Below are 12,500 nucleotides of genomic sequence, written 5' to 3'. Positions count from 1 at the left end.
TTAGTTTTGTGAGCACGTGGTGGCGTGCTTTGCACGTGCATAACCTCAACGTACAACCACGCGGGGGACTTGACACTGACAGTTGACAGCTGACAGTTGACACTGACAGTTGACACTGACAGTGACAGGTTTGACGGTTGGTGCGCTGCTAGCGCCATCTGTGCTGACTTTTTGACTTTTTGTGTTTTGACTTTTTATTTTTATTTGCGCTGCTAGCGCCACCTGTGTGTGTTAGACATTTATTGCGACACTAGCGCCACCGCTCTGACAGTTGTGTGATTTGACGTTTGGGTGACAGTGACAGTGACGTTTGACACTGACACTGACATTGACATTTAGTTTTATTAGTGGCAAACGTTCCGTTTCACGCGAGGTCCGCCGTCGTGCGGCCTCGCGCGTCTTGAGACGGGGCGCGAACATTTAAACGCGCTTTCGGCTTTGGCTTTGCGCTTTTAGACTTTTTAAAAATTAGAACATTCGCTTGTTATTGCGCTTTAACTTTTTCTGTGCTTGTGGTTCTCAAAAAGGGAACATTCGCTTGAACTTTTTTGTTTTGTTTTGCTGCATCCAAAAGTTGAACACTTGCATAGTCTTAGTAGACTAGGTGCATCATGTCGGCGCCGGACGACGATGACTTGTCGGCCTTCGCCTCTCGGCCGAGCATCGGCAGGAGCCCGCCGCAGCGGTCCTCGCCGATCCCCATTGCGGCCGAGAAGCGGTCACTGACGTCACCGGACGAGCAGCAGCGCATCAGTAAGGTGTCGGCCTCGGCTGACCTTAGGAGGAGAGCTCCCCCAGTGGCGGGGCTGCTCACATCGGCGCCGCCGACTCCGTCGGTCCGGCCGTCGGTGTCAGCGCCCGCGCCCGCGCCAGCGGCACCGCAGCAGCAGCAGCCACAAGCCGACGTGCAGCTGTCGAGCGCGACCCCAGCAGAACTGTACGAGCGGGTTCATTTGATGATCAAGAGCATCATGGCGGTGGTCACTAGCGGAGGCAGCAAGCTCAACAAGGCTGAGGTGAACGCCATTTCTGGCTACGGACAGGAGGTACTGGCGGCAGCAGGTATTATGGACTTGCGTATGCTGGAGGCAGAGGCGGCTCTTAAACTGAAGGACGCCAAGTTACAGCATAAGGAAGCGGAGAACGAGCTCCTGAAGGCAACTCAGGGCGCAGCAGCGCCAGCAGCAGCAGCGACTTCCTTTCAGCCCAGCAGCCGCCAGCCGACCTTCAGCGAGATGGTACGCAGCAGGACAGGCCAGATACCAATACCAGCGGCTAAGGGCCCAGTGATCGCGGTGTACCCGGCAGATTCAGCTTCCGAGACCCTAAAGACTGCTGAAGACACCAAGGCGGAGCTGAAGAGGGCCGTCGACCCGCGCAGAATCAATGTACAGATCGATCGCTTGCGGAAGGTAGGCAACGCGGGTGTGGTCATCCAGACCACATCCCCCGAGTCGGCCAGGCGCTTCAAAGAAGCAATCCCAGCTTCTCTGCGGGTGACGGAGCCTAAGCAGCGGCTGCCCCTCGTGGTGGTGTCCTCCATCACCGGTGACCCGGACCTCAAGGAGTTCGTGGAGGCTCTTCACGAGCAGAATGTCGCGAGCAAGGACGGCTGGCCCCTCGAGCGTTTCACCAAGGAGTGCAAAGGAGTCTTTAAAAAGAGCCGCCGGGGAAGTGGGACCACAGCAGTGGTCCTTGAGTGCTCCCCGGCCTGCAGGTTACTCCTTTGCGAGTTGGATCGGGTGTACGTAGGCTGGGACGTGGCCTACGTCAATGACTTCTTGACGGTGACGTGCTGCCACAAGTGCCACCAGTACGGCCACCCAGAGAAGTACTGCAGGGCGACGGACGTGGTATGCGCGTCGTGCGGAGGTAGCGGGCACGCTTCAGCAGCGTGCAAGGAGACGGTGCAGCGGTGCGCCACCTGCCACAAATTCGGCAAGAAGGACGCAGCGACACACGCAACCGGTGCGCGGGAGTGCCCCGCCAGGGTCTTTGCGGAGCAGCGTAGCGTAGCGGCCACCCGCTACGCTCTTTGATGCGTGGACCTTGGGCCAGCTGAACCTGGCCGGCGCGGCGCTCGCCACTGACGAACTCCCCGCGCTGTCGCAGGAGCTCGGATTGGACGCTGTTCTAGTCCAAGAACAGTACTCGCAGTCCGAGCTTGTCCTCCAGCGCGGCCTCTCGTCCCAGGCGGGCGTCTTCGTGGCCGGGTCCCATCTCTCCATCGCGGTACTCCAGCACCTGACGAACGACCGCTGCACGGTGGCGTACATCCACGAGGCCGATTTGTACGTCGTCTCAGCGTATTTTAAGTATGGCGAGGAGATCGACCCGCACATCTACCACCTTGAGCGGGTCTTCGACGCGTTGGCGGGTAAGCGCATCATAGTGGGAGTCGACGCCAATGCCCACTCACCGTTGTGGCACAGCAGGCCGGACCAAACCACTGGGCGAGGCAGAGTGGCTGACCATCGTAGGTCGTCGGTTGAGGACTTCATCTTGGGACACGACCTCGTCGTAGTCAACACCCCTGACCAACCGGCGACCTTTAGTACTGCGAACGGGGAATCAAGCGTGGACGTGACACTCTCCACCAGAAACGTCACAGTCACGGATTGGAAAGTCCATGTGGGGGCCAGCACTAGTGACCATCGCCTTATCACGTTCAGAGTTGGCCGATCCTCCACACGTAATACCACTTCAGAGCGCGCAGAGCCAGGCGAGGAGCCTCCGAGATTTCGGGATCGGGGTGTCAATTGGGACCGCTTCGAGAGTGCTATCCATGAGCGAATGGGATATCTGGATATGAGGGAGCCTGCGTCCTTGGTTAGCAGGCGCTTCACTAACGTGATTGTCCGCGCTGCGCATCAAACCCTCGGTATAAAGAGGAAGAGCCGGGACGTGGGTTATGAATGGTGGACGCCTGAACTAGACGATCTCAGGAAGGCAAACGGCGCTTCACGCCGTGCGTGGCAGAGGCTCAGGAAGAGAGGGGGCAGGGCGGAGGAGATTGCACGAGAGGAGTTTCATGCGAGTAGAGCGCGATATAGAAGGAGAAAGGAGGAGACGGAGCTCGCGTTCTTCCGGGGGCTTGCCGAGTCCGGCAACGAGGACCCGTGGGGTCTGGCCTACCGTGTGGCGAGTGGCAGGAAGCGTCCGCCCTCGAACGTAATCAACGGCACGAAGTTCGCCGAAGGCTTTGCGGGGACTGTGGACGAAGCCATGCACGGCCTTGTGTATGCTCTGTGCCCGGACGACGATCCGTCTAAGGACACAGAGTACCACAAACAGGTGCGGATCTCGGCTGCCCTGGTCCCCTCTGGCCCAGACGCGTCTCCTCCGTCCCTTGAGTATCTGCGAATCATGGTTAAGCAATTGCCCAACACCGCACCGGGACTGGATGGAGTGACCGCAAGAATGTTGACGCATGTCTGGAAGGCTGCATCGGTGGAGTTCCACCTGGTGTACGCCAAGTGTGTGGAGGAAGGTGTGTTTCCGGATGTGTGGAAGGACGGTCGACTGCTCGTGCTGCCAAAAGGTAATGACAAGCCCCTCACCGACCCCAAGGCGTACCGACCAATTACGCTTCTCTCGATCTTGGGTAAACTGCTTGAGCGTGTAATGTTACACTGCGCGCCTCAGATCTCTAGCGGGATGTCGGACTGCCAGCATGGCTTCACCAGAGGTAAGTCGACAGTGACTGCGATCGACGCGATTACCGACACGGCCAGGGCGTCCACAGCGAAGTACGTCCAAGCTGTGTTTCTTGACATCTCGGGTGCGTTCGACAACGCCTGGTGGCCGATGGTGATGCTGAAGGCGAAAAGAGGGGGATGCCCGCCCAATGTCTATCGGATGTTGGCGGGATACTTCTCCGGACGCCGGGTTGGCTTAACCGTCGGCAGCCGGGAGTTGTGGAAAGTTTCCACCATGGGGTGTCCGCAGGGTTCTGTGCTTGGACCAACGTTGTGGAACGTTCTGTTGGACGACCTGTTGAGATCGCCGATGCCGGAGGGGGTGAGCATGGTGGCGTACGCCGATGACGTCACCATTTTGATTGAGGCGCAATCGAGAGCCAGCATCGAGTCGAAGGCCACAGAGGCCCTTAACATCGCGTCTGATTGGGGAGCCCGGAACCGACTGGGATTCTCTCCTGCCAAGTCGTCCATGATGACAATCAGGGGGAAATTCCAGAGGCCCCCAATCATCAAACTTGATGGCGCCTCGATCCGACAGGTGAGCTCAGGAACAGTGCTCGGCGTGGTGATCGATTCGGGTCTTTTGTTCACGCAGCATGCACAGGACATTGTAGAGCGCGCAGCCAAATGCTTCGGGAAGGTTTCGCGTGTGTCTGCGTCCTCCTGGGGCATTCGATACCCCGGTCTGCGCATTCTCTACCAGGGAACGTTCGTTGCCACGCTTGTGTATGCTGCGGCGTGTTGGTTTGAGCGGGTCAAAGTCCAGTCGGTAGGTGGGATTGTCCTGAGGGGGCAGAGGCCGGCACTCGTGCTGCTGACGAAGGCCTACCGGTCTGTCAGCACGGCCGCGCTCCCGGTCTTGGCCGGAGTGTTGCCCGCCGACCTCGAGGTGGAGTATGCTGGACGGACGGCTGTACTGAGGACGCGCCAGCTCGCGACCCTGGACGAGATGAGCAGTCGAAAACGCGATATACGGGATTCGGTGATCGTATTTTGGCAGCAGCGTTGGGAGCAGGAGACCAAAGGTCGTGAGCTCTATCAGTTCTTCCCGGAGGTGGCTGGTAGGCTCAGCATGCGCTGGGTCCAACCGGACTATGTGACCTCGCAGATACTCACTGGACACGGGTGCTTCAATAAAAGGCTGAGCGACATGAAGCTGCGTGAGGGGAGTATGTGTGAGTGCGGCGAGAGTGAGGAGGACAGACACCACGTTCTGTGGTACTGTCCTCTGTATGAAGACCTGCGGTGGGAGATGCTGAGTGGGATAGCGCTCTCGGAGGGTTACGGTCCTGCGTGGTACCCCGATCTTGTCAGCTCGGAGGCGAACTTCGCGCGGCTGCGATGTTTCGCGCACGCGTGGCACAGGAGGCGGAACGGACAGACGCCTAGCGGCCAGGCACCGGATAGTGCCAACGTGCTAGTAGAGTCCATGCCCCAGAAGGGGGAGAGTGGCAAGGGACAAATGGACAAAGATTAAAGAACTTGTAGAGAGTCAAGAATTGCGCGCGGTGGAGTGCAATCTGCCGTAGGCAGCCGCAATTCCGCGCGCATCTCTCAAGATTCGGCCACAATAACCGCGAGGTTGGTATGGCCATGGGTGGTGGTGGGATTTGTCCCTATCTACTATCTAGCGAAACCACAGCCAAGGGAACGGGCTTGGGAGAATCAGCGGGGAAAGAAGACCCTGTTGAGCTTGACTCTAGTCTGGCATTGTAAGGAGACATGAGAGGTGTAGCATAAGTGGGAGATCGTTTCGGCGGTCGTCGCTGAAAAACCACTACTTTCATTGTTTCATTACTTACTCGGTTGGGCGGAAGCGGTGCGCGGTCGATTTACTCGGCGGGCGCACGGTGTTTCGTTCCAAGCGTGCAGAGTGGTGGCGTGGCGGCAACGCTCGTCACCGTTTAAACTCCCGCGTGATCCGGTTCGAGGACACTGCCAGGCGGGGAGTTTGACTGGGGCGGTACATCTGTCAAAGAATAACGCAGGTGTCCTAAGGCCAGCTCAGCGAGGACAGAAACCTCGCGTGGAGCAAAAGGGCAAAAGCTGGCTTGATCCAGATGTTCAGTACGCATAGGGACTGCGAAAGCACGGCCTATCGATCCTTTAGTATAAAGAGTTTTTAGCAAGAGGTGCCAGAAAAGTTACCACAGGGATAACTGGCTTGTGGCAGCCAAGCGTTCATAGCGACGTTGCTTTTTGATCCTTCGATGTCGGCTCTTCCTATCATTGCGAAGCAAAATTCGCCAAGCGTTGGATTGTTCACCCATCAAAAGGGAACGTGAGCTGGGTTTAGACCGTCGTGAGACAGGTTAGTTTTACCCTACTGATGGCGTTGTCGTTGCGATAGTAATACTGCTCAGTACGAGAGGAACCGCAGTTTCGGACATTTGGTTCATGCACTCGGCCGAGCGGCCGGTGGTGCGAAGCTACCATCCGCGGGATTATGCCTGAACGCCTCTAAGGCCGAAGCCAGCCTAGCCGAATCCGGCAAGGATATGCTCACTGTGGAGCCCCGAGAGTCGGGAGGCTCTAAACAATGTGACTTTACTAGTCGCGCTTTACATCGTAAGGTGCGACGTCGAAGCCCATTTGAATCGCAGAGATCGGTGCGGTCGGTTTAACACGTGCACCATGGCTCTGAAGGTTCGAATTTACCTCAGTTCGATGTCGGGGCTCGGAATAGTCTGTAGACGACTTACGTTCCTGGCGGGGTGTTGTGCTCGGTAGAGCAGCGTCGTGCTGCGATCTGTTGAGACTCAGCCCTACGCCAGGTGATTCGTCCGAGGACGATCGTTTTCTTTTTTTTAATTTAACAAAATGTGAACATTCGTTTAAACGTTTACCATTCATTCATTCATTCAGTGCAGGTTCCACGATCAGTCGTTTTAATTTTCGTTATTTAAGTCTAACAAAATTTGAACATTCGTTTAAATTTTGTTAGACTTAAATAACGAATCAGTTAAAATTTGTCTTCTTGTATGTTTTTTTTTAGTTTATAAAAAACTAAAATATATTATAAACCATACCTATTTTTATTTTCTTTTGTTCACAGGTACATAGTTGAATTCGTCCAATCATATAAACGGCGCCTTCAACTAGAGGATTCAACACAAAATCGGTATGTTATTGTATTTATTTATTTTTAGAAAACGTACGTGGGTTCCTTTAAGTTTTTTTTTTTCAGCTTTGCAACCTTTTACTCACTCACTGCCCCAAAATCCAAAACCAACAAAATATTAGTTTTTCCAAAAAGTTACGTTTTCAAAAGTTAGGTTATGAAAAGTTAGGTTTTCAAAAGTTAGGTTATGAAAAGTTAGGTTTTCAAAAGTTAGGTTTTCAAAAAGTTGGATTTCATAAAGTTAGGTTTTCAAAAGTTAGGTTTTCAAAAAGTTGGATTTCATAAAGTTAGCTTTTCAGAAGTTAGGTTATCAAAAGTTAGGTTTTCAAAAAGTTGGATTTCATAAAGTTAGGTTATCAAAAGTTAGGTTTTCAAAAGTTAGGTTTTCAAAAGTTAGGTTTTCAAAAGTTACGTTATCAAAAGTTAGGTTTTCAAAAGTTAGGTTTTCAAAAAGTTGGATTTCATAAAGTTAGGTTTTCAAAGGTTAGGTTTTCAAAAGTTAGGTTTTCAAAAGTTAGGTTATCAAAAGTTAGGTTTTCAAAAAGTTGGATTTCATATATTTAGGTTCTCAAAAGTTAGGTTATCAAAAAGTTGGGTTTCATAAGGTTAGGTTTTCAAAAGGTAGGTTTTCAAAAAAGTTACGTTCTAAAAAGTTAGGTTTTGAAAAGTTAGGTTAGGTTAGGTTTGGTTTGATTTTTAGGTTATTCCAAATGCAAAAACAAAAAAATACATTGACCTGGTCAGCGGAGTTGTAAATAAATTAGGCTTCGCGCGCAAACGGAGGTCGCTGGTTGGTCGCGTCGCGATTGTCGTTTGATTGATGAATGATGCCGATGTTTTTTTGTGCAGCTACTTTTTTTAAAAATGAATAATGATTATAATGTTTTTTTTTTATGACATAAATAAAATTTTAAAAAATGTAAAAATTGAAAATAGATGACATTGAATACAATATATTATTTTTTCTTTTTTATATTACATTTAATAAATAATTAAAATAATGAACGATAATTTAAAAGTAAAATATTTATTTATGCATTTATTTCACTACTCAAATTCGTAGTATATGTTACGGTTAATGTGATAAATTGAAAATTATGAATAATCGCCGGTCGTTATGAATAATTACCGACAGGCTTGGTAAAAGTGATAAATTAATCACATTTATCAGTGATTATTACATAATGTAACCTTAATACTAACAAATACCATAAAAGAGAGAACACCGGCTCGTGTACAGCGCTCATGTGCAGCCTCACATTTTGATATCATATATTAAATATAATTTGGCAAAATGAGTTTGGAATGTTTTTTTGCATAACATTACTTTGCCATATTTAGTTTATACACACATAAATGATCTCATATTAATCATCACATTTACCAAATCATGAGGTAATTATTCATAATAACCGGCGATTATTCATAATTTTCACATTTATCATATTTACCGTAACATATAAATTATTACTAATTTTTATAAAATTTCGTTGTGTAGAAAATAAATATAATATTTTTCGTACACGAGCGACACCTATCGAACCGCTGGCGTGTGTGAAGAAATTACGTGGGTGCCTGCCACTAGCGAGAGGTGCGCAATTGTTTCAATAGATGGCGCTTTAGCAGTATTTCTTGGGTAGTGATGTAGCATAACATTCTGTAGATTCGAGTATCGATATTATTTTATTTGTATTATTATGAATATCAAAAAATAATAATATTATTATTATTATCATCAAATTAATAAATGTTTTAAAAATGTAAAAAATGTCGATGTCTATAATTAGTTGATAAATTAACGATAAAATTAAATAATGTTACTGTATGTATATAAGCAATAGATTATACTGTTGTTGGTATTTATTTTCACTACATACGTATACTTGCATAATAATGAATGATTCTGTGTGTTGTGTTATTATTAAATTTATACATAATTTAACTCTTTATTCACTATCGACTGTTACACGTCACTACCCGAGAAATGTTGCTAAAGCGCCATCTATTGGGATAATAGCGCACCTCGCGCTAATGGCACCCACGTCAGCGGACAGTGAAGTTCGGTCGGTTCCCGACAGGTGTCGCCCGGGCGCGGAAATATTATGTCCTTGTCTCAATCTTCACACAAAATTGAATTTAAATCATACCTAATAGTAATAATAATATAATTTACTGTGCAATAATTTGGGTACTTACATAACACACTTTTCAGTAATCATTGCAATAATAAAATTATATTATCACCACTACAGTCTTGATTTTTAATTCGTTTTTTGGCAATTCAGATGTATTAAACCTCTTTTTGCTTTGAATTGTTGGAATAAAGGTAATAAAAATATGAAACTGAATTACATCAAGTACAACTAACAAGTATGATTGTTATTGTTTGTTTTGTGAATTCAATGTACACTAATTATTATGTACATTTTAGAGATTGAATAGAAAAAATAACGCGTTTTTAACACAGTAAAACAACATAATAATAATAATTATTAGTTTAAAAATAATATTAATATCATAAACGAAAATATATATTGACTAGCGGCCGCCCGCGACTTCGTACGCGTGAATCCCGTTTTTCCCGTGGGAATTTCGGAAATTCCTTTCTTAGTGCACCTCTACGGTACCTAAGCTACGTCCCTTCCAAATTTCAAGTGCCTACGTTTAGCCGTTTAGGCTGTGCGTTGATCTGTCAGTCAGTCAGTCAGTTTCTCCTTTTATATATTTAGATGATCATCAATCATCATTGTCGTCATCATAATCAACTTGGATTATAAAATTGGCATCTTGTTAAATTAGCTATTTTATGAAACGAAGATTTTACTAACAAAGATTTACATAAAAAAAGGTTTGTAACCTATGGATATTGGCCAGCGAGTCCAGTAATAGAAAAATAATGTCCTTAATTTTATTGTAACTTCAAAAATATGATAATAAAAACTCAAATAAGCATTTTAAAAGGATCAGTACATTTTTAAATTGAAACCTTAAATTCTTTGAAGGTTTATTTTTTAATTTGTGGAAATGCTCTCCATTTTTTATTAGTGGATATGTTTTAATGTTGACAACACTTCTAAAATGTCAAAATTCCGTGTAATTAAAAATCTAATCAGACTTCAGGTACCGATAGTGTTGTACATTTTGTCTATTCTAGACAAATGTCTTAAAAACTTGGTGCAAAACGACGTTATTAATTATAATTTTAGGTCTTCAAAAGTTTTAAGTAATTTCAGGGATTACAAATTAGTTTGATTTATATATTAATATAAAATTGCATAATTACATAACACACTCAAACATTTTAAGTGCAACTGTTGTTTATTTATAATTGGGTATTTAACAAAATTTAATTATGTACTTAACTTTTTAAAAGGCCTAATTTTATACACCCACTATGGTATATATTTATTAGTTAAAGTTTTGAATAGTTTTGAATATTAATCATATACATCAATTAGTTTTTTTGTTTGTTTTTCCAACAAATCACGAAATAGGAAAAAATGTATCAATACAACTAAAAATCTTAATTTCTTTATTAAAAAAAAGTCGTGATTTATAATAATAATTTCGAATTAACAAAAATAATTTAATATTTTTTGTTCTTAATACGAAAGTTTTTTTTTTTTAATTAATTATTTTATTGTATTTATGTGTTATTAATATTATTAATTTTCCTATTTCGTGATTTATGGGGTGTCGCTTTTAACACTTTAATCGCAATCAATTTTTTTTTTTCTGTATCATCTTTTTAATAAAAAAAAAAAAAGGATCATCTAATCTAACCTAACCTAACCTAACCTAACCTAATCTAACCTAACTTTTTTTTTAATTATTAATTATCTGGTTATACATATAGGGGGTGTGTCACTTTAATTTTTTTTTTTTTTTTTTTTTTTTTTTTTTTTTTTTTTTTTTTTTTTTTTTTTTTTTACACTTAGCATTTAAAGCTGCGCGTGCGCAGCAGCGTACGAGCATAGCGTTAAAAATGTTTCTTTTCCATTCGCGGCTTCCACTCGAGAACCGAGAGAGTGTACAGACAAACGCGACGTCGGCGGCGTCCGGCCGAGCGAGATCAGTAACACAGCGACCGCCGTGCGCAGAGCGCGCGCGCACGCTCAAATGTATTATAAACATGATGCGCGCGCGCAGCACACTCTGCGTACGACGGATCGGTGCGTTTATAAGTTGTGTTTTAAAGCAAAGTGGTGAAAGAGTTGATGAAACTTTAACTTTTTCACTCTGTATGTACACTCTGTTGGCGTCTGAGGTTTCGGATGTTCAATGAGATTGACGGGACTTAGTGTGTGGCTCATTGGACGCTTGTTAAACTTTGTAGATCTACGGATGGGTTGTATGATCGAATTCGTAATAAAGATCTGTCTCACTCGGGCAATGTGTCCGCGCTATGTGCAGTTATCTGTGCTTTTGCATACGCGCTTCGACTGGCCACTTTTTAATACGCTTCGTTGTAACGCTTCCCGCCACATTAACCTTACATAAGGGCGATGATGGCTTTTTAGCGTTTACATCAGCGTATCAAATATATGTGTATATTTTTATGTATTCTATAGCACACACTCACAACACGCAAACATTTCAATGATGTATATGTCTCTGTAGTGATGGTGTCGACAAATCGTGAGAGGTAGGGTGGTTTTTCCAACACCGGGCTGACATATCGTTCATGATACGAAATTTGTTAGATTTTATTATAAAATGTGATGAATGAATGTTATGTCTATGCGAACGTTCAGTGTGGGCGCCTCTGTGAGCGCTATGTGGGTGTGTTTTTCTAGCATTCTATATTAATTTATAGAGTGTTGCAAAGACTCGCCTCACGACACACGTTGTAACTGCGAACAGTGTACACAGTAGTCAAGCCCAGTTCGGTCGGTCAAACGTCGAATTGGGCTATAGACACCAAACACACTCTTCGTTAATATTCTTTAACGAGAGCTATCATATGTATAATAATATGTGTAAGCTCCCTGGTTGATCCTGCCAGTAGTTATATGCTTGTCTCAAAGATTAAGCCATGCATGTCTCAGTGCAAGCCGTATTAGGGCGATACCGCGAATGGCTCAATATATCAGTTTTGGTTCCTTAGATCTTACTCAGTTACTTGGATAACTGTGGTAATTCTAGAGCTAATACATGCAATCAGAACTCTGACCAGTGATGGGACGAGTGCTTTTATTAGATCAAAACCAATCGACGGAGGGCCTCGCGTTCGAAGTCGTTAATTTTGATGAATCTGGATAACTTTTGCCGATCGCACGGTCCAGCACCGGCGACGCATCTTTCAAATGTCTGCCTTATCAACTTTCGATGGTAGTTTCTGCGACTACCATGGTTGTCACGGGTAACGGGGAATCAGGGTTCGATTCCGGAGAGGGAGCCTGAGAAACGGCTACCACATCCAAGGAAGGCAGCAGGCGCGCAAATTACCCACTCCCGGCACGGGGAGGTAGTGACGAAAAATAACGATACGGGACTCTTACGAGGCCTCGTAATCGGAATGAGTACACTTTAAATATTTTAACGAGGAACAATTGGAGGGCAAGTCTGGTGCCAGCAGCCGCGGTAATTCCAGCTCCAATAGCGTATACTAAAATTGTTGCGGTTAAAAAGCTCGTAGTTGCATTTGTGCGCCGCGCTGTCGGTGCACCGCATCCGCG

General features: G+C 45.7%; 1 non-coding gene and 1 pseudogene across 1 annotated transcript in view; both read left to right on the top strand.

Annotated features, from left to right (window-relative positions):
• The window catches only part of LOC135077444 (large subunit ribosomal RNA), a 9,061-nt pseudogene extending 2,577 nt beyond the window's left edge, over positions 1–6,484 (top strand).
• A 5,323-nt stretch (positions 6,485–11,807) lies between these two features.
• LOC135077363 (small subunit ribosomal RNA) overlaps positions 11,808–12,500 on the top strand; it is a 1,903-nt gene continuing 1,210 nt past the window's right edge. Inside the window, exon 1 of the ribosomal RNA XR_010258448.1 lies at positions 11,808–12,500. This exon is cut by the window's right edge and continues 1,210 nt beyond it. This is a non-coding gene — a ribosomal RNA (small subunit ribosomal RNA).

Source organism: Ostrinia nubilalis, chromosome 1 (genome assembly GCF_963855985.1).
Source record: "Ostrinia nubilalis chromosome 1, ilOstNubi1.1, whole genome shotgun sequence".
In the NCBI taxonomy this organism is placed as follows: Eukaryota; Metazoa; Arthropoda; class Insecta; order Lepidoptera; family Crambidae; genus Ostrinia; species Ostrinia nubilalis.
Note: the sequence above shows the minus strand (reverse complement) of the source record. Positions and strands in the feature narration are given on the sequence as shown.